The following is a 24,973-nucleotide window of genomic DNA, read 5'->3' as shown; positions in this document are numbered from 1 at the left end:
AATTACCTAGATTATGGGGCACTCAGAATGTGAATTTACAGCATCAGGCGGAATTCTCAACTCTCAATGTTCTGCTGCAGGACCTGAATTTAGGAAGAACTGCGATTTTAGCATCCCTCTCTTACTTTGAATTTTCAAAATGACGAATCTTGCCTTCTAATTCTTTGACAGTTTTCATGGTCAATTACATCGATTTATAGACAAAACAGCTGTTATCTTTATAGTACGGAGAAACGACTGAGGTCATTCTTAGGTGGAATGTGATGCTGAACCTCTTTTTGATTTATATTAAGTAACCATTTTTTGCGGGTTGGTGTTGATGAGGCAGAATCTGGGTGAAGGTCAAACCTTTTTTCTCCCAGAGTCTGCACAGTGTGACAGGGTGAACGCCTAGAGTCTGCACAGTGTGACAGGGTGAACGCCCAGAGTCTGCACAGTGTGACAGGGTGAACGCCTAGAGTCTGCACAGTGTGACAGGGTGAACGCCTAGAGTCTGCACAGTGTGACAGGGTGAACGCCCAGAGTCTGCACAGTGTGACAGGGTGAACGCCTAGAGTCTGCACAGTGTGACATGGTGAACGCCTAGAGTCTGCACAGTGTGACAGGGTGAACGCCCAGAGTCTGCACAGTGTGACAGGGTGAACGCCCAGAGTCTGCACAGTGTGACAGGGTGAACGCCTAGAGTCTGCAGAGTGTGACAGGGTGAACGCCCAGAGTCTGCACAGTGTGACAGGGTGAACGCCTCCATCATTCACCAATGAAACAAATACAAATCAGACAACAGGCAGGAGCTAAATGTCGGGCAGTTAACAAGCTTAATGGAGGGCATAAAGAGTAATTTATGGGAGAACATTTCTTTATCTAGTGTTCTGAGCCGGTGACTAATACATAACAATTACTCGTGAAAATGGATTGCTGTGCAATATCCCCTTGAAGGGCTGAGAGATTATACCCAGCAAACAACCTACCGTGGGAAGAGATGCAATTAGCAATTAGCCTTTATGCTGGTCTTAAAGCGGTGGATGGTGCTCTGCCCAAGATCATCAAAGTTACTGCTGCCAACCTCACTCACCGAGACACACAGCTGGGAATCAACCAGAGCAGCCTAGACATGCCCAGTATCACTATGAGCAAATGGGAGAGCACAACTTCAAGCTGCTCCACTCACATTTGGCAAGAAGAAATCAGACCAAATCTCTTCTCATGACAACAATGTACTAGCATCCAACATGGGGCAAGCCAGACTTTAAAAATCCTGTGTCTAGCACACCGAATATTACACGGTCTTGTGAATAACAGGCATTCGGGAAAGACCTCTGCATAAACAAAATGCTCTACCTTCTGAAGCTCTCTCTCCTTACACACTAGCTTAAGCAATCTTACAAAAAGTGCAGGTGAGAACCAATAAGACTCTTGTTGCACTTATTTTACATCCTATATGAGCACTCTCTACACTCTAAAGCATGAAGACGGTGGGAAAGGAGCTTGGAGAAGGCGGGCTTGCTGGCCCTACCTTGTACAGACATAAAATGATCACTCAGACCAGTTCATATCATCAGGCGTAGCCATATGTCCCTTCTCCCGGGTACCTCTTGCAGAAACTGGTGAGGAATCACACCAAGCAGAAGATGACCAGCCCAAGTTTGACTCTTGAGGTAATGAGCTGCACTATCTCCCTCTTCTCTGACGGGGACATTCAGGAAGGAGGTATGTATGGCGTCTAAGGTGATCAGGTTCTTTCCTTACTCTGTGCCTCCTACGAGAATGTCCAGATTGAGGCACATCTGTGGACCCATAATGCTGTTCACTCTGGGACATCAGACCTTTCTGATGAGGTTGAATGACAGCGATTCACTTTGAGGTGGAGCTGGGACAGTCGATGACAGCTGAGAAGGCTGTTGTAGAAGAATCCTCTGTGGCGAACACGGCACAGGAGGATGGGACTGGTAATAATCTAAAGAAATAGTAATGACTATGTACTCAGTATACGGAGATGATGGTGAAGATGGGACAATTCACTTCCAGGTCTTTCAGGTGAAAGGTAAAACAGGTTTTATAGAACATGGCAATACTGTGAGTGAGGGGAGTCCTTCAACGTTGAAATGTATCCAGTCATTGACAGACGCCACGATAGCGACACAGAACTCTCTGAAACCATCAACATCAATGTGTAGGTATGTCCTAATGTCTAATATTTCAGCATCAAACTACTGTCTCTTGACATCGAGCGCCTCGATGTTAATCAAGATTGGGAGTGCCAGAAAGAAAGATAACTTCCTCAGATGTTGAATAATACCACGAAAAAGTTGATCTTAGTAGCAAAAACAGCTTTAAATAAAGCAGGACAAAGTTAAAGATCTTCCTTACCAAGTGGAAAAAACAAACCGCCAAACAGGCACCCTGCTGGACATGATGGAATAGTGTAGTCTTCCACGATTTTTAAAGAGACAGGGTTTAATTCTTAAAATGTGCATGCTTAGTATTGGTGCTCCAATCTCGTTTATTTTTTCTTTTACTCTAAGTACAGTGTTTCCGGAGTGGTGTTTTCAATCAAATATACTTGTCTCGCCAATTGTTAAAAAATAAATACATCAATTTTGCTAATTGCCCCTGATTTCTGTTCATGTAGTTTTACCTCAAAACATGGACATTTTACACAAAGTTGTTTGTGTTCCACAATCTTGCACAAGTGCGTAGAAACTCTCCCATTTATAAAAAACAGAGAGAATTCCATGGTAAAGGTCGAATACAGCACTGGTATTGTGCATGAGCGACACTCTGCATAGTCATGTCATACTCATAGTTCCTAAAAAAGGACACATTTTGCCATTAGGTTAATGTATTTGCAAGCACTATGAGGCTCATGCCGTGTCCTGTGCGAGTATTGAAAGGTAATACTTCCCTCTCGAAAAACCATACCACATCTTTCTTTTTTACCTCTCAATTCTAAGTGTGCCATGCGACAATTGGGGATAACATGCAGGGACAGTTTTACCACATTTCATTCCTCCCCGGAGATTCCTCCAAGTAGTACTGGGAGTCATTTTTGCAGGGCAAAACTGCTGGTCCACATGCGGTTTTAGGTCTCGCCTGGCGAAAGCAGTGCATGCTCTGCACTCGCATGGAGAGCACCTTTTGAAATCAATTCAGCGGAGGGCTTGTATGCGCGCGTCTGCATGGACAAACGTGGCTGCTCTTGCCATGTGTCCATAGCAAACAACAGCATATGCGTGTCCGTAGTGACTGTGGACAGCCCGACGCCATTTTGCATCTTGGTGTGTCCTAGCAACGGAAATGCACGTTATCCCCCCCACCCCCTTCCCGTTCTTCGTGTTCCTGTTCCCTTTGTTCCCGCCCCCCTCCCGTTGGCCGTGTTCTCCATCCCCAGCCCCCTTCCCGTTGTCCTTTCCCGTTGTGCGTGTACGTTGTCTCAAAATTCGCTGACGAGCCAGCGGTAGTGTGTAGCAGAGACGGCTGCTTCCTGGGCATTTGGAATTTGTGAGGCCGCGGGGAAATTAAACGAAGATGGACCAAAGATACGTGGGTGAGTGTCTCCTGGCTGAAATCCGGCACAGGTCTTTTGGGATTGGACACCCGCCACCATCGCTTTCCCATGCATTGCCTTGCAGTTGGTCCGTCTGGCCGTCAATTGCTGTGCGGGTTTCTGTTGGGATGCGTTTACCCAAAGCTCGTCTACTGTCACTTAGCGAATCTTTACAACGCCATCGTGTTTTTCATTCTTGGCGGAAATGGTGGAGCTTGCGGTTATTCTTTCCCAGATTGGTTGATTGAATATTTAAAAATGGATTGTTATTACTCTATTAAAGCTTTCAGAGAGTGATTTGTATTTTGTAACATGGAATAGTGTCCACTCACGGACTGCTGAGTTTCTTGCCTGTGTGTGGTCCTTCTCCCTGCCTGCTGACTGCCCACCTCAGCGCTGCTTGCTGAACGGCCACTCTGCCTCCTAAGCATCCACACACTACACTCTCTGCCTGACAAGCACGAGCTCGCTGCTTCTTTAGCCCCCGCTCACTGCCTGATCGCCTACTCACTGCAGTCTGAATGGCCACTCACTATCTGATGAGCTCGTGTGCACATTATGTTGAGCCTTCTCTCATTGCCTGCTGTGCTGAACTCACTACCTCTTCTAATTGCTTCCTGAACATCCAGTCTGTCGGGCACGTGATTGACTCGACCCCATCCAAAACACCTTACAGATGCACAAGCTTGTCGGCAGCTCACTCTCCCCTCGTCCACGCCGGCCCATCTTTGCTGGGACGTCTTACAGATAAGACCCCAGGAGAGCCCTCTCGGCGCTTCACTCTGTGTGCGAGGCAAACTTTTTATAGTCTCCGCTGGTCAGGGTATGGGCCTCTAGCCTTGGGCTCTCGGCTGTGACCCAGGAGCAGCTCTCCTCACTGGGCTCCGCATCAGGGTGCGGTTCATGGATTTACTCAGCTGGCACTGCAGTGGTGGTCGGCCCAGTTGGCCTGGTGGTGCCTCTTCTGTGCTTGGAAGCTAATTCACAACACTGCTCCGAGTTGTGCCTGACTAGTCTGCCGTGGCTGCCAGTAGTGGGGTTAGTGCATTTGCGTTCGCCTCATATATCTGCACATCACAGGTCCGGACCAATGCTTCATCCTTTCCAGGCCGATTAACAGAATACCACTGAGGTAGCATAATCTACTAATGATTTACAAACGTATACAACCCTGGCAGCAAGCGCCACGTGGAATGCAAGCCAGGCATATTCTGAAAACAGGCCTACTGAACACAAAAGGTGTTTTTTTTACACGATCATACTTCAATGGATAACAAGGCAGCTTAGCTGGTTAATGCATCTGTTACAAAGCCTTGCTTGTAGCCTGTTTGTCACTGGTTACGGTTCCAGTGGAATGGACTCTGCCCTCCACCTATCTGAGGTTGATAAAATGAGTACCATTGCGATGAGGAATGGTGTACAGCAGGGTCAGACTGGGACAAAAAATAGGACTGAGCACCAGTTAGCGAACCACATAGCTGAAAAATGTAGCCAAATTTTCAAATCGAGCCTGTTTTGTTAAGTCACGCTGTATGAGTATCTTGCAAGGCGTGTGTGACTTCATGTATTTGTGTTTCCAGTTTTTTGTTACTTTTTTAAAATTATTTTATTTTGCATAGTGACTTTATGTATTTGTGTTTACAGTTTTTTGTTTAAAAAAAAAATTATTTTATTTTGCATAGTTTTATCAACAAACATAAAAATAATTACCGTTACCATAAAACATGAGTACATTGTAGGAAGGTGCATCAGTACAAGAAATCACATCAGTACAGTCAGCTGCATGCAATGGTTATGGTAATATCAGGTCTCGAAATCAAGGTGCTGTACAAAGAACAGCAGGTGAAACCTAAACCAGCATGCGAAAATCTCTAACTAGAGCTGGTTTATGTTTTTTCATTTCAAGGGATTGGAGGGCAACGTCATTTGCCGTGACTCACACGGTTTGTTGGGGTGAGTGGTGAAGCCGGGATAAAAGCTGACACATACTCACTACACCTTTCCCAGTCTGTGCACCTGCTGGAACAGAGGGCTTGTTGGTACAGTCTGCTCCAGTTCTGAATACATCTCCTACAGCAGTGCATGTGGAATCGGCCCACTGGAGAATGTTGTTCGTAATGCGCTCGGGCACCTCGGGGTAAATAGCGCGCTTTATAAAAACGCATAAATGAATACATGTTGCTTTATATTAGACCGGACCCTGCAACTGATCGCTGAGCATTGCAAAAAGCCGCACCAGGAACTGTTTTTTGGGGGGGGTTTTCCTCATTGTGCCCCTTTTACACTTGTCGCTTACCTGAACCTGTGAGTGTGGGGGGGGGGGGCACTTGCATTGAGAACTGTATAAAGATAGTTGCGAGGTTGACAACAGCTCTCAAGGAACTAGATATATTTGGTGCCTTGCGGGGAGGGGCTCTTTGTATCCTAGTTGTGGGTGGGCGTATAAGCATATGGACACCCAAGGGGAACAGATGGGGTAATTCCAGACGAAGGCAATCTCGAAATGACACTGAGGAGGAAACTCCGGGGTGACAGACATGGGCTCTTAGCAGCAAGCTGGTGGTTGGGCACTGCCTAATCCTAGTGAGCGCGGTGGCGGCAGAGTCTGGCAGAGTTCCTATAACTTGACAGTTCTTATTTTTCGTTATGTGTTCATTGACTCTTCAGCTCAATACACGATAACCTCTGTTGTCACTCTTGAGTACAAATATGTGTCACAAAACAGTTGCATATGACTGTAATATGTAAAACTGCAATAAAAACATTTTAAACAAGCATTTGCAATGCAATAGGTCTCGCATTAACGCAAGTTTAAGCTATTGGCATTGTACCTGACAATGTTTTATTTATGTTTCAAAAACCAAAACATAAATAAAAGGCATTGTCATTTTCAATGCCAATAGCTCAAACTCGTGTAAATGCGAGACCTGTTGCATTGCAAATACTTGTTGCAGTTTTTATGCAATTTGGAATACAATTTGATTTGGACACAAACACCTGGTTGCCCCCTAGAATGGAATTGCTGATACCCTCGCAAAATTGGGATATATGTATTGGGCTGTACTTGCTATTCCTTAAACATGTCTGCGGAATTGGAATGCAATAATCTTCGCACTTAAAGGCCGCAGATGTAAATACAAAATAAAAACAGCAAAAAATGTGCAATAGGGATGGTCAGGACATTATTGAAAAAGTTCAATATAGTGTGTTTTTTAAATTTCATCCGTACCATTTTCTTTGTCTCAAAACATTTACCTTAATCTAAACAAGCAAAATACCACCATTCATTGTCATTAAGAAGCCCCAAAAAAACGATAAGCTACACCTTATGAGAGGAAAATAAATTAGCTCGTTAGAGAACAGATGAGCTGCTTTTAATTCCTGCTTTGTGTTGGTCTCCCAAGTTTGTTTACAGCTGGAGCCCATTCACATTGCAGCAATAAATACGAGAACATATGCGATTTTTTTTAAATGTGCCCTTTGACTGTCAATTTCTCCTAAACAGGTGTTGGCTAAATGATTATAAATTGGCCTCTAGATACACCTCTTCAGCAGAGCCATGCAGGCCTGGTGATAATATAATTAGACCTAAAAACATCAGGCTGCCGAACGCCTCCCATCTGTCTGGCAATATTGTTTAGTTAACCACAGTCTTTAAAGAAGAACCTTCAACTTGCACTTAGTGGCTTGTTTATTTTATTCTGTGATTATGTCAGCTTAATAACAAGATCCGGAATCAGTGTCGGGGTCATTTAGCTCCATGAGCGTGCGTTAAGAAAGGACGCAAAATCAATGTATCCTGTTTTACTTCCGGTTCAATCTCAGGTGCCTACTACCAGCTTTGACCTGACAAAGTAACCACGATAACGGAGAGTAATCGATTGCTCCGAGGCAAGGACTTTTTGAGCCCCAAACAAAATACACAACATTTGTTGTTGGGGCAGTCCCGCTTCCCTACCGACAAGGATATTTTTAGGCCATGTGTTGTCTTCTGGAACCTCCACATTGTGGCGCCAGAAGGCAGCTGAATACTTTCGTCTTTAATGTAGCTCCAGCCTTGTTCATCGGCTAATGACGTATGCAAAAGAGATACAAAAAACGGGCACACATAATACTACACGGTAAATATAACGTCCAAACAAACCCATCCTATGACGTGCACAAATATTTTCTACACAAAACAGTTCTGCACCTGCAAATGGATCACGAGTCAAAGCTACCCTACAGGAAGTCAGCACACAAGGAGAAAGAATGGAGTGAACCAGCCAATGTGGCAGGGGGGTGCAGAATTCACATTTACATTATGATCAACTAGCTCAAATCATATACTTATTTAATACTCTACAATATATCTGTGACACGGAATGGTAAGGTTGAAATACATCTGCCACAGCAAATGCAAGACTAGAGGGTAAAAAGTGCCACTGCGACAATCTTGTTTTGCCGCCTTGAATCTGAAGCGAACAGTGACGTCAGCCAGCAGGCGACAACTTGCTCTAGCTTGGACACGTCATAAATTGGGCAGTCCGACACTAAGCATCTACAGAGCTGCCTTAGCAGCAGCTCCTCTTCTTCTGCACCCGCCTCTCCAGTTACCAACAAGCTCATCACAAATCTACGGGAAGTTCCATTAAACTGTAAGCGTTCAAGACATAGAACACTCTTAAAGAGGCAGAAAAGACGACGTTTTCTGTGAGAAGAAATCCCCGAGAGGAAAGGAGGGGTGTTTGTGTCACTTTTCTACACTGATTGCACCACTTACACCTTTTTAGGTCTCGCCTGACCCAGCGCATGCGCTGGTCTGGCGAGACATTTTGTGAGGACTCCAAAAAGTGCTACCAGGCCAGCCTAGAGCCACAATGCATGTGCGCGCGTGTCGCGCTTTAACGCGATTACTTTCACTTTCGGGGCCGCGCGGCTGCTTTGATGTTTGATCGAGATCACTTTCACCAATAGATTGCAGCAGCGAACACAAGCATTGGCATAGCCAATAGGTCTCGCTTTTGGGACCTTATAAGTGTTTAGTTATGCAACTGTTGCATGGCTTAACACTTATAAGGTCCCAAAGGCGAGACCTATTGGCTATGCCAATGCTTGTTGTAGTTGGTTTTAGTTTAGAGGAGCAAAGAGTGCAGAAATGGTACAACGTGTTTGTGAATACCCACACATTTGTTATAGTCAGTGTTCACAAGATCTTGAAAGGCAGCTGGTAGGGATGGCCAATTCCCTCTCCTTACAATTACGAGCATGGAAAATCCAGTCTGACATATTTTGTGCAATTGTAAGAGAATTGGCCAATAGAAAATTCTGCAGATCCTAATTCTGTGAACCCCAAAGGCTTCCTAAACCACTGGAAAGAGGATATGATCAGAATGGAATTGTTTGACCCAAGAGATAGTAGAAGGGTATTAAATACAGGTTCCAATCAGGTTCCCAGACACCAACGACTATTCCAATGGGAGTCGGCCATTAGAGAGTAAAGGATTCCCTGGGTCAGGTCAGGCCTTTCAGGGTAATCCACACGTAATTCCCTCAGCAGCATCAGCATGGGGAGATGAAAATGTTTTAATGAATGTGCCTTCGCCCCCCCCCCCCCATCCTCTGGAAGTTTAGGTGTTGTATAGAAACTGCAGGGCAATATAACAGCCTACAAATGTGCCAAAAAATAAATATAGGGAGGCTCCAACCAACCTTGTGAAGGGAGGAATCACCCAGTACACAACGTGTCTTTTCCAATTGAATATGTTTTTATTTAATATGTCTAGTAAGTATTTATCCAAATCTCTTCTTGGAATAACCAAGCATTTATAGAGGTATTCACTATTAAAGTCCATGTATTGTACTCCTTTCTCAAAGGTTACGCCAGTATTTAATGATCTAATCACCATTCTGAAATAGAGGTTTCCCTGGTAAGGCTCAGTGCTGCTCTGATTCTGCAGCCCCCCCCCCCTCCAATCACCATACTTGCCTGAAACATAGAGGTTTCAAGGTAAGGATGGGTATTGCTCCCATTGTGCATCCTCACCTAGCTGATCCCTCCAGGCTTTTATAGTAATTGACTCCTCGTCCTCTCCCCCCCACTCCTCTTACCAGAGGTTGCCACCTCCCCCTTACCCCACAATGTCTTCTCCCTCCTGTTCTTATTGGTTACTGCACTCTTACGAAACCCAGGCCCCCACTCCCTTCCCCTTACAGTGGAGACCTGGAGTTTCTGGCTTCTTGGTCGGTTATCTGCCTTCCTTGCACATAAGACATTCTGCATTTCAAGCCCCTCCATTTCTCTGCTCTGCAGGCTGTCGTGGGATTGTGCCTACAGCTCCAACCTTTTTTTCACTTTGCCAAAATACAGCTGTCTGATGGGTACTCTCTTTCCAAAACACTAATACAACCTGGGTCAGTGATTGAGCCAAGAAATTACACAAAAAGGTCTAGGTGAAACCCCATTCTCAACGTGACGACTCTATAAGAGAGCACTCCCTTCAACAGGACCCATCAATCACTTAAGGTGGTTAATTGTTATTATCATCTGGGTCTGTGTACTCCAACCAGCAGGACCAGTTCATGAAGCAGTGACCCGGTCACTAGCGTAGAAGGAGCAACCAAGGAGGATTGTCACCTGATCTCTCACGAGTATTGTCTTGGATGAGGTACTACCCATAGATCAAAGGTGGGAGATCCTAAAGGTCAGCAGTAAAATCATAATAGTGTGAGTTAAAAATGGCTAAGGGTGCTCAAAAGTTCTTTAATAGTAGAGGACCCCTGTCATGTTTAAAAAGCAAGATGGCAATATGGCATAAATTAAATTGACATTATGCTATTGTCCATAGCAAGTACGGTCAACATGTTTCTGCCCTCAATCGATCAATAGTATCTGGGCTTTCGTCAGGACCTAAATTACTGCTGTGGTTTTATTGTGAAAAAACGTGTAAGTAAATTATACAAAAATGGGGTGCAGATAAATAATTCCTACCGCACCGTTCAAGTTTCGAGGCAATCAAAACCGGATACCTGTGGAAAAATTGGAAAAGAAACAAAGACCCAATGTGTAAAACAAGCTCAACTACAGGTCAAACAAACTCAATGACCAAAGTTAGCATTCACTAATGCTGTATGGCATTCAATACTGTTCATTTTGAATTGCACTTACCCATAAACAGTGGGTACTGCCCTCACCTCAACCTGGTCTCGACTCAGGGAAAGGGGCCCCGCTCTAAAAGGACAAATTAGTAGGAGAAAGAGAAAACAGGTAATACCCGAAAAAACTCTCCTCTTTAGAAGCATGGTTTAAAAACCTGAGAACTGCACCAACATATCCCAGAATGCAAAGGCAGGTATGGTACATGAAAGTCATTATGAAAAGAGGTATTAAAACTGTGCCACATGTGCAGACACATTTGAATGTTCACTATCATACTAGGTAATTATTAAACTGTGCCAGTAGACGTGAAACATGGAGGCAGACACACACTGTTAAAACAAGTCACATAACTCAAAAAAGAGTTGTCAAAGTAAATGTTAAGCCACATGTACCAAATAAACTGGTATGCAAAGTAGGGGGAAGACAAAGTTATTCACTGAGAACTCCCTTAAATAGCGTGTACCCAGTCAGTCAAACTGATACAAAATGAGCCTGAAAAGACAAAGTATAGCATAGCATCCACCCAATCAAACCATCTGGGGCTAGCAAACTGAACACTCACCTGTCCGTCGGTACCCCAGGGCGGTCTTTGAGTTAAGACCGGAGGTGCCGACGGACCCGGCGGGGAAGTCTATTTATCCCTGCTCAGTTCAAATGCATACAGGTGAGGCGGGCCAGTTTAGCTGCCCAAAGCGATGCCTGTGAACACGTACCGCGCATGTGCGGCGAAGAGATGCTTGTAATTGAGTAAGGCGCAAGCGCGGCGGAGAGATCACCAACTCATTCTCTCACGTCAACACCGCGCAAGTGCAGGATCTGCCCAATATTCATTATAACACCCCTGCCAGACGTACTTGTTAAAGAGCAAAACCGCTCCCATGCGATAGAGTAACCGCAACCGTAATGTTGCTCAAAGAGTGTGATAGTGTATAGAAAAATCGATGATTGTGCAACCTAGGTCATATGGGTGTATACAACAAAGACTCTCTGTCAGGGAAGGTCATCAATGTATGTACATCCAAAAAGGACATACATGGGAATGTCCCATCTCCAGTGTGATAATGTTGCAATATAGTAGCCATCTTATCATCATGATCCCCTATATAGCAAGCATATAAATGCACATCAATATTAGCCAAAAAAGAGGATAGGTATTATAACAGCAGCCAAGGAATTTCATCGTTCAGACCTTCCGTGTCTGAATGAAGTCTGTGCACCCATCTCTGCTCTCTGACTAGAAGGAACTTCTGGATGTCAGTAATATGAGCTGGAATATGTGGTTGTTCTAGAACCACCCACTGAAGCTCGTTCTCTTTGTGTCCCACCGATATAAAGTGATTAGTGAGTTTGGTAGCACTCTTTTTGCACCGGATAGTGCACTTGTGCTCCGATATTCTCACCTTAACCTTTCGTGATGTCATGCCCACGTAGTTTTTATTGCAGGGGCATTTTATTAGGTAAATCACTCGTTCACTGTTGCAGTTCGTATGGGTTTTGAGGGACCAAGGTCTATTCGTCCCTATCTCTACCTCAGTGGTGTGTCGAGTCTGGGGGCATACTGCACAATTCCCGCATGGGAAGTGACCTACAACTGGTGGTAACCCCCAAAGTGTAGTTGTTTGATGGTTTCTCAGCACCCTCGGGCGTGTATGCACTAATCGGTCTTTCAGATTTGATCTCCTTTTAAAGGCAAAAAGGGGAGGGGGTAAGGGACTACCCTCTATTTTAAGAAACCTCCAGTTCTTCAGGATGCTCTTCTTAAGTGCATTGGAATAGTTGCAGAAGGTGTTGACACAGGTAATCCTTTTGTTCTCTTCCATGGGATTCTGTATCCTCTTCTCGAGCAGAGCTTCTCTGTGGTTGTTTCTGGCTCTCTTCATGGATGTTTTTATGATTTTCATAGGATACTGTCTCTCCTGCAGTTGTGTAGATAGAAGAGAAGCATGTTCATGATATTTGGCCACCTCAGAACAATTCCGACGAATACGAAGGAATTGTCCAAATGGGAGGTTCTCCCTTAGAGCCCTAGGATGATAGCTCTTGAAGTGCAAGAGGGAGTTCCGTGCCATTGGCTTCCTGTAAAGTTCAGTACTGAGGTTGCCATTCTTCGGTCCAATCCGTAAATCCAAAAAGGATATACTTTCCTTTGAAAACTCGCAGGTGAATTTGAGAAACCTGTTCTGGTTGTTCAACCAGGTGTGGAATTCCTTGATGGTCTCGATGGACCCCCTCCAGATGACAAAGATGTCATCAATATACCGTTTCCAGGTCAAGATGTGACCTAGAAACGGATTCGTATCGGAGAGGATCTCAGTCTGTTCAATCTGGTGGACGTACAGATTCGCTAAAGATGGTGCGAAAATGCTCCCCATGGACGTCCCCGAGATTTGTAAAAAGAGATCTTCTTCAAATTTGAAAAAATTCTCTTTCATGGCTATGGTTGCACATGTCATAATAAAGTCCACTGGTGTAGAGCTCTGCAGTGAAGCACCTTCCAGGAGCATTTTGACAGTGGATAGAGTCTCATCCTGCGGAATGCACGTGTATAATGACTCGACGTCAAAACTCACTAAAATGTCTTGGGTGACATCAAATGGCATTCCATCCAGGATGCGTAGCAAATCTTTTGTATCCTCAACAAAGGAGGGCATAGTTCTCACCAAAGGTTTCAAAAAGAAATCTACAAAGGTAGAGAGGGGTTCCAAAACAGACCCTATCCCCGAAATTATAGGTCTACCAGGAGGGGGAAAGACCCCCTTATGTATTTTGGGTAATACATAGAAATACGGGATGATGGGATATGCTGTGTAAAGGAACTGTGCCTCATGACCAGTGATCCAACCTGCTTCAAGAGCCTCATCTGTCAAGTTTTTAATGGTCGCCAGAAGTCTCTTGGTAGGATCCAACTTGATACGGTGATAGAAATTCGTATTGCTTAGTTGTCTCCTGCACTCTGATTGGTATGCCTCCGCATCCATAATAACTGTCGCTCCCCCTTTATCAGCAGGCTTTATGATGATAGATTTGTCATCTGCTAGCGACCGGATGGCAGAATGTTCACTATTAGATAAATTAGAGAAGTAGCGATGTTCACTTTGAAAGATAGTTTCAGCATCCCTAAGGACTGCCCTTTCGAAAGTTAGTACTTCTGGAGGGACCATGTGAACTGGTGGAGTAAAGGTCGATTTAGGTCGTAAACCAGTGTTAGAAATGTTCTCTTGAGTTTCTTCAAGTGGTTTGTCCTTAAAGAAGGCCCGTAATCTGACCTTCCTAAAGAAACCCGCAAGTTCTTGTCTGGTACGAAAGGGGTCACCCTTGTATGTGGGAACATACCCTAGTCCTTTTTCAAGGACCGAGATCTCATTTTCGCTGAGAGTACGGTTACTGAGATTCACAATCAGGCTGTCGTGTTGCTCGGGCCTGCCACTGGAGGATCTCTCAGATTGCTCCGTGTTCGAGATGAAGGCGGGCTCCAATGAACGTTGGGTTGTGTTGATCTCCTCCGCCCTCTGGAACGGCGTTGGCCCTGCCCTAAAAAAGGCTGTTGTTGAAAGTTTTCATGATGGAAAGGACCCTGGAAACCAGGATGAGGGAAAAAGGGTTGTGGATAATTGAAAGGACCTGGAGGCCACCATTGTGGTTGTTGTGGACCCCCATAGAAATTACCTCTTCTCTGGCCTCGCTTGTTCCAATTGCGACCTCTAGATGGAAAACTACCACCATGATCCGAGTCTGAGGAATCATTCTCACTCCCTGAGGTCGAATAGTTTGAGCCAGGTTTCCTTCCATGTTGGTTAAACACCGGAGGGGTGTAGGAATCACTGGTATAGGGATAGATCTTAGTCATGGAGAACTTAGCCAGGTCCTTCTTGAATTTGGCTATTTTACTTGCCAGTATAGTATCCCTAAACTCCTTAGTAGTCTTATCTGTCTCCTTGGACTGTTTGTTAAAACTGGAGGTGACTAAAACTGATTTGATCTGGGACTCAAGGAGTTGGATCTCAACTAAGATGTTATCTGCAATCCTCTTGGCTGTTGTTATGATCAGAATGAGCCAGTCACGCGTGCAGCGCCAGGCCACCAAAGACCAATCTTTTAGGAAACCCTTGTCATCCAGGAATAACCTCGGGGCATTGGTTACTATTAAGCCTGTAGGTGCACAATCAGACCGCAAATACTCGGTCATGATGGCCCCATGGACTTGGGTGCGTGCATGTGTACGTTTGAGGAAAAGTACTCTGTTCCAGTCCTCATCTTTGGTAGTGACAGTATTAGGTGGTAAGTCTATAATACTAGGTGTCTGTAAAATGTCTAACGCTACTGCGTCATCGAACGATAGACCTTGTCTCTCAGACATCGTGAAGTGTCAATCAATAGAGTAAGAAAGTTGTGTATTACACAGAAAACAAGAAGAAGAAAAAAACCATATGCCGAACAGTACGGGATACAAGATGCATACTCAGGAGAAAACCAGCACAAGAGCGTGTCGATTCCCAAATTTTGGTTTCGACAAAAAAACCAGACCTACGGCGAATGCCGTTCTAGCACTGATAACACATATCAACGTGGGGTAGAGATAGGGACGAATAGACCTTGGTCCCTCAAAACCCATACGAACTGCAACAGTGAACGAGTGATTTACCTAATAAAATGCCCCTGCAATAAAAACTACGTGGGCATGACATTACGAAAGGTTAAGGTGAGAATATCGGAGCACAAGAGCACTATCCGGTGCAAAAAGAGTGCTACCAAACTCACTAATCACTTTATATCGGTGGGACACAAAGAGAACGAGCTTCAGTGGGTGGTTCTAGAACAACCACATATTCCAGCTCATATTACTGACATCCAGAAGTTCCTTCTAGTCAGAGAGCAGAGATGGGTGCACAGACTTCATTCAGACACGGAAGGTCTGAACGATGAAATTCCTTGGCTGCTGTTATAATACCTATCCTCTTTTTTGGCTAATATTGATGTGCATTTATATGCTTGCTATATAGGGGATCATGATGATAAGATGGCTACTATATTGCAACATTATCACACTGGAGATGGGACATTCCCATGTATGTCCTTTTTGGATGTACATACATTGATGACCTTCCCTGACAGAGAGTCTTTGTTGTATACACCCATATGACCTAGGTTGCACAATCATCGATTTTTCTATACACTATCACACTCTTTGAGCAACATTACGGTTGCGGTTACTCTATCGCATGGGAGCGGTTTTGCTCTTTAACAAGTACGTCTGGCAGGGGTGTTATAATGAATATTGGGCAGATCCTGCACTTGCGCGGTGCTGACGTGAGAGAATGAGTTGGTGATCTCTCCGCCGCGCTTGCGCCTTACTCAATTACAAGCATCTCCTCGCCGCACATGCGCGGTACTTGTTTACACGCATGCGCCTTATTCAATTACAAGCATCTCTTCGCCGCACATGCGCGGTACGTGTTCACAGGCATCGCTTTGGGCAGCTAAACTGGCCCGCCTCACCTGTATGCATTTGAACTGAGCAGGGATAAATAGACTTCCCCGCCGGGTCCGTCGGCACCTCCGGTCTTAACTCAAAGACCGCCCTGGGGTACCGACGGACAGGTGAGTGTTCAGTTTGCTAGCCCCAGATGGTTTGATTGGGTGGATGCTATGCTATACTTTGTCTTTTCAGGCTCATTTTGTATCAGTTTGACTGACTGGGTACACGCTATTTAAGGGAGTTCTCAGTGAATAACTTTGTCTTCCCCCTACTTTGCATACCAGTTTATTTGGTACATGTGGCTTAACATTTACTTTGACAACTCTTTTTTGAGTTATGTGACTTGTTTTAACAGTGTGTGTCTGCCTCCATGTTTCACGTCTACTGGCACAGTTTAATAATTACCTAGTATGATAGTGAACATTCAAATGTGTCTGCACATGTGGCACAGTTTTAATACCTCTTTTCATAATGACTTTCATGTACCATACCTGCCTTTGCATTCTGGGATATGTTGGTGCAGTTCTCAGGTTTTTAAACCATGCTTCTAAAGAGGAGAGTTTTTTCGGGTATTACCTGTTTTCTCTTTCTCCTACTAATTTGTCCTTTTAGAGCGGGGCCCCTTTCCCTGAGTCGAGACCAGGTTGAGGTGAGGGCAGTACCCACTGTTTATGGGTAAGTGCAATTCAAAATGAACAGTATTGAATGCCATACAGCATTAGTGAATGCTAACTTTGGTCATTGAGTTTGTTTGACCTGTAGTTGAGCTTGTTTTACACATTGGGTCTTTGTTTCTTTTCCAATTTTTCCACAGGTATCCGGTTTTGATTGCCTCGAAACTTGACCGGTGCGGTAGGAATTATTTATCTGCACCCCATTTTTGTATAATTTACTTACACGTGTTTTCACAATAAAACCACAGCAGTAATTTAGGTCCTGACGAAAGCCCAGATACTATTGATCGATTGAGGGCAGAAACATGTTGACCGTACTTGCTATGGACAATAGCATAATGTCAATTTAATTTATGCCATATTGCCATCTTGCTTTTTAAACATGACAGGGGTCCTCTACTATTAAAGAACTTTTGAGCACCCTTAGCCATTTTTAACTCACACTATTATGATTTTACTGCTGACCTTTAGGATCTCCCACCTTTGATCTATGGGTAGTACCTCATCCAAGACAATACTCGTGAGAGATCAGGTGACAATCCTCCTTGGTTGCTCCTTCTACGCTAGTGACCGGGTCACTGCTTCATGAACTGGTCCTGCTGGTTGGAGTACACAGACCCAGATGATAATAACAATTAACCACCTTAAGTGATTGATGGGTCCTGTTGAAGGGAGTGCTCTCTTATAGAGTCGTCACGTTGAGAATGGGGTTTCACCTAGACCTTTTTGTGTAATTTCTTGGCTCAATCACTGACCCAGGTTGTATTAGTGTTTTGATATTTGTTGTTAGGGGAAACACAACCTGCTGGTCTACTGTTTTGTTTAAACTTCCCTTAGACCTCCCCCCACGTTGATATGTGTTATCAGTACTCTCTTTCCACCCATTTAGAGCCGCCTTATCAAACAGGGGAGCCCCCGCCTTTTCCCCAGCCGCCTGATGTGAGGGTGGCTCCATGTTATCTGGGTATGTACTTCTGCATACCTCTTTACAGTAGGCCAATTGCTTTAGGTTCAAAGCAAGTACAACATGTACATTTAGAAGGAATGGATTGACTTGAGGAAGTCCAATGCTCACTTGGAATGTGTCTAGCATAGAATCAAAACTCAATAACAGTTAGTGGAAAGACTGGATGTCAGATTTTTGTTTTGAAAAATGTATTTACTATAAACAATAATATCCCATAATGTGTATAGCAATGGCCAAATAGCATTTTGTAAGGATTACCGGAGGTCTGTGAAAGTGGCTTAATGATAATTTTATTAGATCTTTTACTGTCATAGATTTGAAGGCTATCCAGTTATTTTAGGCAACTGATTTAATAGGTGGCTCACTTAACCTCTATAATCTTTATAATAGGCCTTCTCTGGCCAATAAGGAGTCTCCCTCTTCTACGTCATCTGGTTGCTTTGTGAGATAAGGGTGTGCAGCTCCAATAAAGACAACCAATTACTTACTGTGTTAGCCGGGATCTACATACTTCTTTAAAAGACCCATTAAATCCAGAGGTGGCGGGCAGTGATTTAGCATTATGAAGAGTGGGACGCTTAAGTTATTTAAGGAACAAATCTCATGTCACCAAGATTTGCAAATACATAATGATGTTTTCCATAGAAAATGTGTTTACAGCTTGAATGGGAGATCTCCTCTTTTTCTCTGCTATGACTACATTCCACAAAGGACCTGTGCAGTCTAATTTGACGAATATGTGGATTAAAATAGCTCAGCGGTATTTATGGCAAGACGAGGTAGTACAGGATCATGTCGAGAGCAAATAAAAAATATATTTTTTGCTTTAATGAGCAACCTTTACAGCCTTGTGATACTCTTCAAGATAACTCTAAGAGGATGAAAGTAACATGGGCTGAATCATGAAGGAAGTGCAATATTTGTTGTAATATATTTCTATTCGGTAAATATAGCCATGAAAAGAAGTGCAATATTTATTAACTGGACGACATTTTGCCTGATCCATTTTAAATAAATACTTCACATGAATCTCCTCCTTATCCGAATGCTATAAGTAGTACAATTGCAGTTTGGGAAAGTAATGGAAACTAAGGGAACTGAGTTGCCCCATCCTCCAAAGCAGTCACACAATCCCAAGCTTGGTAGGCATGATAAATAAATGTGGTGTTGCCAAGGAAGCCCTGTTGCCGGTTGCTCAAGAGCATACACTAAATGGAGTTTCCTGTGCTCGCACTTAAGAAATACTACTACACACGTTGAATAAAGAAGAAACATAAGAATGCAGCAAATAACTAGGACCCGTTGAAGAAATATATTAAAGATAAGGAAATGACTCAGAATGGAAGTAGATATCTTAGGGCCTTATAGGGGATCCCTGCTTTGTGATTTTACTGAGCATGCAATCACCAAGCAGACACCCATGCCCTCCTGGGAATGGGCCTGTGCTCCCTCCTGCCTCTGGACAAACCAGTCTCTCCCCTGCAGGGTGGATAGGGGATGGTGCTTACTGCCAATCTGCCCCTCCACCCCTTTGACAGACGGCCCCTATGCACTAAGGAATTGTGCACTTCACTGTTTCTGGAGGAGAGGCCCCCTGAACATGGGCCTGTACACCTCCATTGGACAAATCAGTCTTTCTGCCCCCACCAAGGAGGGGCTAACAGGGGGTGTTTAGTCCCAACCGAAAGCCCACCGGGCACCAAGGAATTTCTCACTTCTCTGTTTGGGGTTGGGTAGTGCCCCCCTGGGCATAGGCCTGCGTTCCACTCTCCCGGGGGCCAGAAATCCCATTAAATCACCAGGGAATGGTTTACATTTACTGTATTGGAGAAAGTGTTCCTCCCCCACTTGGTGTGGGCCAGTGCTACTCTGCCAAAGCCAGGGCACCAGAGTTTTTATGTCCCTCTCGGGGGCAGATAGGGGGTGTTTACCCCCCAATCTACCCATCCCCCCAGAGACATAGAAGCTCACTAGACACAGCATGAAAGGCCAAATAAAAGTGGGGGGATGCAATGGCCTACCCACACATTGGGCTGTGGTCCCACCTCAGAATGGGGGCAAGTTATTCCGCCCACACGGGGGAAGAGGGGTAGATTGGTTAGTTTACCCCCAATTTAGCCCTTGGTGGCAGAAAGAAGCAAGAATGCAGGGAACAAATGGCAAAAACAAGAGGGGGGGGGGGTGCAGCCCACCCAGGAACTGGTCTGTGCCCACTCCCCAGAATGGGCTCAAGAGCCTTTGTGACCCCAGAGGTTTATTGGGGAACTTAACACAATTCTTATCTAAGGAGGGAGGAAGCTCACTAGACAACAGAGATATATTTTGTTCGTTTTAGAAAAATAAATATGGGGTGTGGGCAGACTGCCCTCTTGTTGGGTCCATCCCTCACCCCTGAAGCATTGACAGTCTTTCTGTCTGCCAGAGGCATAGAGCTTCCCCATGGAAAGCAAGAGAAAATCTTGATTCCTTTGGGCGTAGTTCTTTTTTTTTAACAACAGATTTTTATTGTCATTTGCACAATATACGCAGGGCTCTGTTCCCCAGAGGCCACTGCAGCATCAAGTTACACAGTAATAGGCCCGCAAAGGACATTTTTGTTTTTTAAGAAAACAAAACAATCATATTCTTTGAACTTGAATGTCATCTCGGATATCTACCCCCCTCCCCCCAACTCCCCCCCCCAAGTTGCGCAATTCCCAATGATGACCGCTCACCCGCCAATACTCAAGGACCAATGGGAGTAAAGAAAATGACGGCCTACCCGATCTAGTGGAGGACCATCCCACTCTGAGCACACACACACCCCCGGCAGCCCCCCACCCCCCAGATATCAGACCCAATCACTCTGCCCTGCCCTCATCCCACTAGGAGATCTTCCGTCGCCGTTGGAGGCTCCAGCCACAGGCCCCTATAGTCCGCCCACCGCTATTTTATAATGCTTACGCGGACAGCCCCGGGCCACAAAGATGGGCTGTTCCAGCCCCATGCAGAAGTCTAGGCCATTTTTCCAAGCGGCCACCGAGGGAGCCCGCACATCCTTCCACATCCTGGCAATGTCGCGTTTCGCCAATGTAAGGTGCCGTTTATAGATATTGCCCCCGATGCCATCCATTACATGCAGCAGTGCGAGCTGTGGCGTACGCGGGAGCAACCACCCCAGGACCTCAGACAGACAAGAGAAGACCCCCCTCCAGAAGCGGTCCAGCGACAAACAATGCCAGACTGTATGCAGGAATGTGCCCTCCGCCCCACCACACCTGAGGCATTCCGGGAGGCAACCAGGCCCGCCAGATACAGTCGCACCCGAGTATAGTAGACCCGGTGAAGGTACTTGAATTGGATGAGGCAGAGGCGCATCGCATCGAAATGGCCGCTCCCCGAGGGGCGGCCAGGACTTCCCTCCAATCCTCCTCCTCCAGCGTACCCACATCCTCCTCCCACACCCTCCGTAGCTTGTCCAATGGAGGCACACTGTGGGTGACCAGGAACTGATATATCCGCGAAATCTTTTTGGTTGCGAGATCACCCATGAAGACTTTTGCCTCCAACGGGCTAAACTCGGGAATGGAGGCATGATGGAGCTGGAGGTACCGGTAGAACTGTGTCCGGGGCATGCCAAATTCTTCCTGCAGATCCCGGAACGATTTAAGGGACCCATTCCGCATCATGTCGCCCAGGGTGGAAATGCCGATGGCATCCCATCTGCTAAAACCTTGCAGCGCCGCCAGCTCCGGCAGCCGTCCATTGTGCCACAAAGGGGTTTCCCCCATCAGTGTATTCCACCACCCCATTCTTCTTAGAGACTGCCGCCAGATCTGGAAGACCACCCTGGACACTGGCAGCAGCGCATTCCGCAGCGTCGCCGAGGAGAGGATTGTGTGAAGAGTGTAACGCCCCATTAGGTGCCTCTCCAGTGCATATGCCGGGTCCCCTCGGTCTCCATACCACCACTCGTTGAGGACCAACAGGTGCGAGGCCTGATAGTATGAAAGCATATCTGAGGTCGCCAGCCCTCCACAGTAGGTGGAGAGAAAGCACGTGCGCAACACCACCCGCACCGCCCCCATAGAAACCGGCCCAGCACCGAATTCACCAGTCGGAACCAGCGAGGCGCGATCGGGTACGGGTGATTCTGTAATTGATAGAGCAAGCGGGGGAGCGCAACCATCTTAAAGATTGCCGATCTACCATATATAGTCAGCGGCATACGGGACCAAGTCGTAATATCTGCACGGACGCGCTCCCACACCGGTGCCAAGTTCCACTCCCATGATACCTCCGGCACCTCCGACAGGAAAACTCCCAGGTATTTAAGTCCTCCGTCCGCTACCTGTAGCGCAGATGCCCACGTGCCCACCCCCACCCGAGTACCCAAGACCCACAGTGTGGACTTGCGGGGGTTCATATACAGCCCGGACGTTTCCCCGAAAATTCGCATTATCTCCAGTATGCGTGGTCCCGACCTATCCAATGCTGTTAAAAAGAATAGGACATCATCAACATATAATGCTATCCTGTCCGATAGGCCAGGGGCCCACTCAAACCCCTTCAACTGTGCATCTATACGCACCCACGCCGCCAACGGCTCCATAGCTAGGGCGAATAAATAGGGCGACAAGTGGCACCCCTGTCTAGTACCCCGACGAATGGGGAAGCCAGCCGAGACCGCCCCCGCCACGCGAACTGAGGCTGTCAGCTCGGTATACAAGAGCATCACATACGACAAGAACCGAGGGCCGACACCTTAGAATGGGCATACCTCTTTGCAGTGCTTCAGAAGATGGGATTCGGGCCCGGCTTTATAGGGTGGATCCGCCTTCTGTATGCGGACCCGCTGGCACAAGTAGCGGTCAACAATAAAAGGTCGGAGGTGTTCGCCCTGGGCAGGTGTTCCAGACAGGGGTGCCTTCTCTCGCCGCTATTGTTTGCCCTCTCCCTGGATCCGCTCGCGGCGTGGATCCGGAGTGATGTCTCTGTCCGCGGACTTCACTGGACCGAGGGGTGGGAGGATAGAATTTTGCTATATGCTGACGACATCCTTCTCTACCTCTCTTCCCCTGCGCGTTCCCTGAGGGTAGTGCTGGACATTTTTGCCAGTTTCGGACGAAACTCGGGTTTCCGCATCAACTGGAGCAAATCGACAATCTATGCCATCCACGGGGCCGCCCCCCCCCCCCCTCCCTAGAGACTGCACGATACAGGTTGCGGCTGAGGGCTTTCAGTATCTAGGGGTATATATAACTGCCGATGCCAGAGCTAGATACGAGAAGAATTTGATCCCTCCCCTGCGGAGGCTACGACGGGATGTTGAGGTCTGGAAAAAGCTGCCTCTGTCCCTGCTCGGGAGAGCAGCATTGTTTAAAATGATGGCATTGCCTCGATTCTTATATGCTCTCCAGAACTATCCAGATGTGGTACCACGTGCATTCTTTCAAGAGGTCGAGTCCCTGCAGAGAGATTTGCTATGGGATGGCAGACCGCGGATAGCGCTCGGTAAGCTTACGCTCGGCTGGTACGATGGAGGTATCGCCCTCCCCGACATCAAAAAGTACTACTGGGCAGCGCATCTGGCTGCAATCAACCAATGCCAATACTGGAATGGGGACGACCCGGCGTAAGGTATGGACAGATGGTTGTTGCCTGGTGGTGACTTCACAAGAGCCCTTTACTCCAAACCAACTAGGTTCACACTTACCGGACCCACGAAACACGCTGTGCAGCTGTGGCACATAGTCACCAAAGCGTTAGGATGGGCCAACAGGCTCACTATGGCCACCCCTCTCTGGGATGCTGAACAGCTGGGAACATTGGGGCGCACAAAATGTTTTGACAGGTGGGACCTTATAGGTATCTCGCACATTAGGGACCTCTGGGGGAAGGCGGGAGTGATACCCTTCTCAACATTACTGCAGACATACGAAATGGCTGAGTCAGAGCGCTTTCGATATGCACAGATTAAACACTCCCTGCAGGCGAATATCCCATCTGGTACGGCGCTGCCCGAGTCGTCCCCACTCGAGGACCGGCTGCTCGACGGGCACCTACCGGAAAAAAGTATATCGCTCACATATAAGAAACTTATTCATAATACCCCTGATCCCCTCACTGCACTTCGGGAGAAATGGGTAAGAGATGGCCTCGAAATGGACGATGAGGAATGCAGGAGGCAATCTCATCGCCAAAGGAAGTGGCCATATCCGCTAAACTTAGGCTAGTCCAACTCAAGATTCTACACAGGGCGTACCTCTCAGAGAAGCAATTAATGATGATGGGCAAAAGCGCAGACGGGCAATGTAGGAGACGGTGTGGGATGGAAGGCGGGTTCACGCATATTCTTTGGCAATGCCCGTTAATTCAAGGCTACTGGGGAACATTTTTAAAATGTATGAGCGAGGTTTGGGGAGTCCCTCTTATGCCCGAGGCCAAAAGATGCCTGTTGAACATCTGGGAGCCCACAGATCTTGATGTGAAGGGGAGAATATGGGCCACTCTGGGGCAGATGATTGCTAAACGTAACATAGCACAGGCATGGGGCGCCACCGTGCCGCCGAAACTGAAGAAATGGAAAGAGGATATGGACTGGTGTATGTTGAGAGAGAAAACGGTCTATGTGGCTCGGGGGTGCCCCAAAAAATGGATTGCAATATGGACTAAATGGAATGTGTACCGGGGAGGACTGTGCGAACCCCCAAATGCCCCAACACCCTAAGAACATTGTATGATATAAATACCACTACATGAAATGGTAGGGGTGCCCGTCATAGCGGGAAAAATGTATGTCAGCCTTTAAACTATGTTTACCACTGTGACGTATGACACATGTACCTGTAAAGCATGACTGTGTTGCTTAAGTTCAATAAACAGATTTATAAAAAAAAAAAAAAAAAAAAACTACCACTGATAACGCATCAAAAAAAAAAGAACCGAGGGCCGAGATTAATCCGGCGAAGGAGGGCAAACAAATAAACCCATCTTAGAGATTCAAATGCCCTGTCCATGTCCGCCAGTAAGAGCGCCGCCGGCTCCCCCATCCCCCGGACCGCCGCCAGTGCTGCATGTGCCCGCCTTATGTTGTGTCGCGTCGCTCTATGAGGCATGAATCCGGCCTGGTCCGGGTGGACCAAAGTCGAGATATGAGGCAGGAGGCGATTAGCCAGGGCCTTGGCCAAAACCT

The 24,973-nt window shown here is 46.3% G+C and overlaps 1 protein-coding gene across 3 annotated transcripts in view; it reads right to left on the bottom strand.

The window, feature by feature from the left end:
• RPS6KC1 (ribosomal protein S6 kinase C1) overlaps nucleotides 1-24,973 on the bottom strand; it is a 479,254-nt gene that overhangs the window by 220,288 nt on the left and 233,993 nt on the right. The gene's annotated exons all lie outside the window — the stretch shown is intronic.

Source organism: Triturus cristatus, chromosome 6 (assembly GCF_964204655.1).
Source record: "Triturus cristatus chromosome 6, aTriCri1.1, whole genome shotgun sequence".
In the NCBI taxonomy this organism is placed as follows: domain Eukaryota; kingdom Metazoa; phylum Chordata; class Amphibia; order Caudata; family Salamandridae; genus Triturus; species Triturus cristatus.
This window is presented reverse-complemented; position numbering and strand designations above follow the sequence as displayed.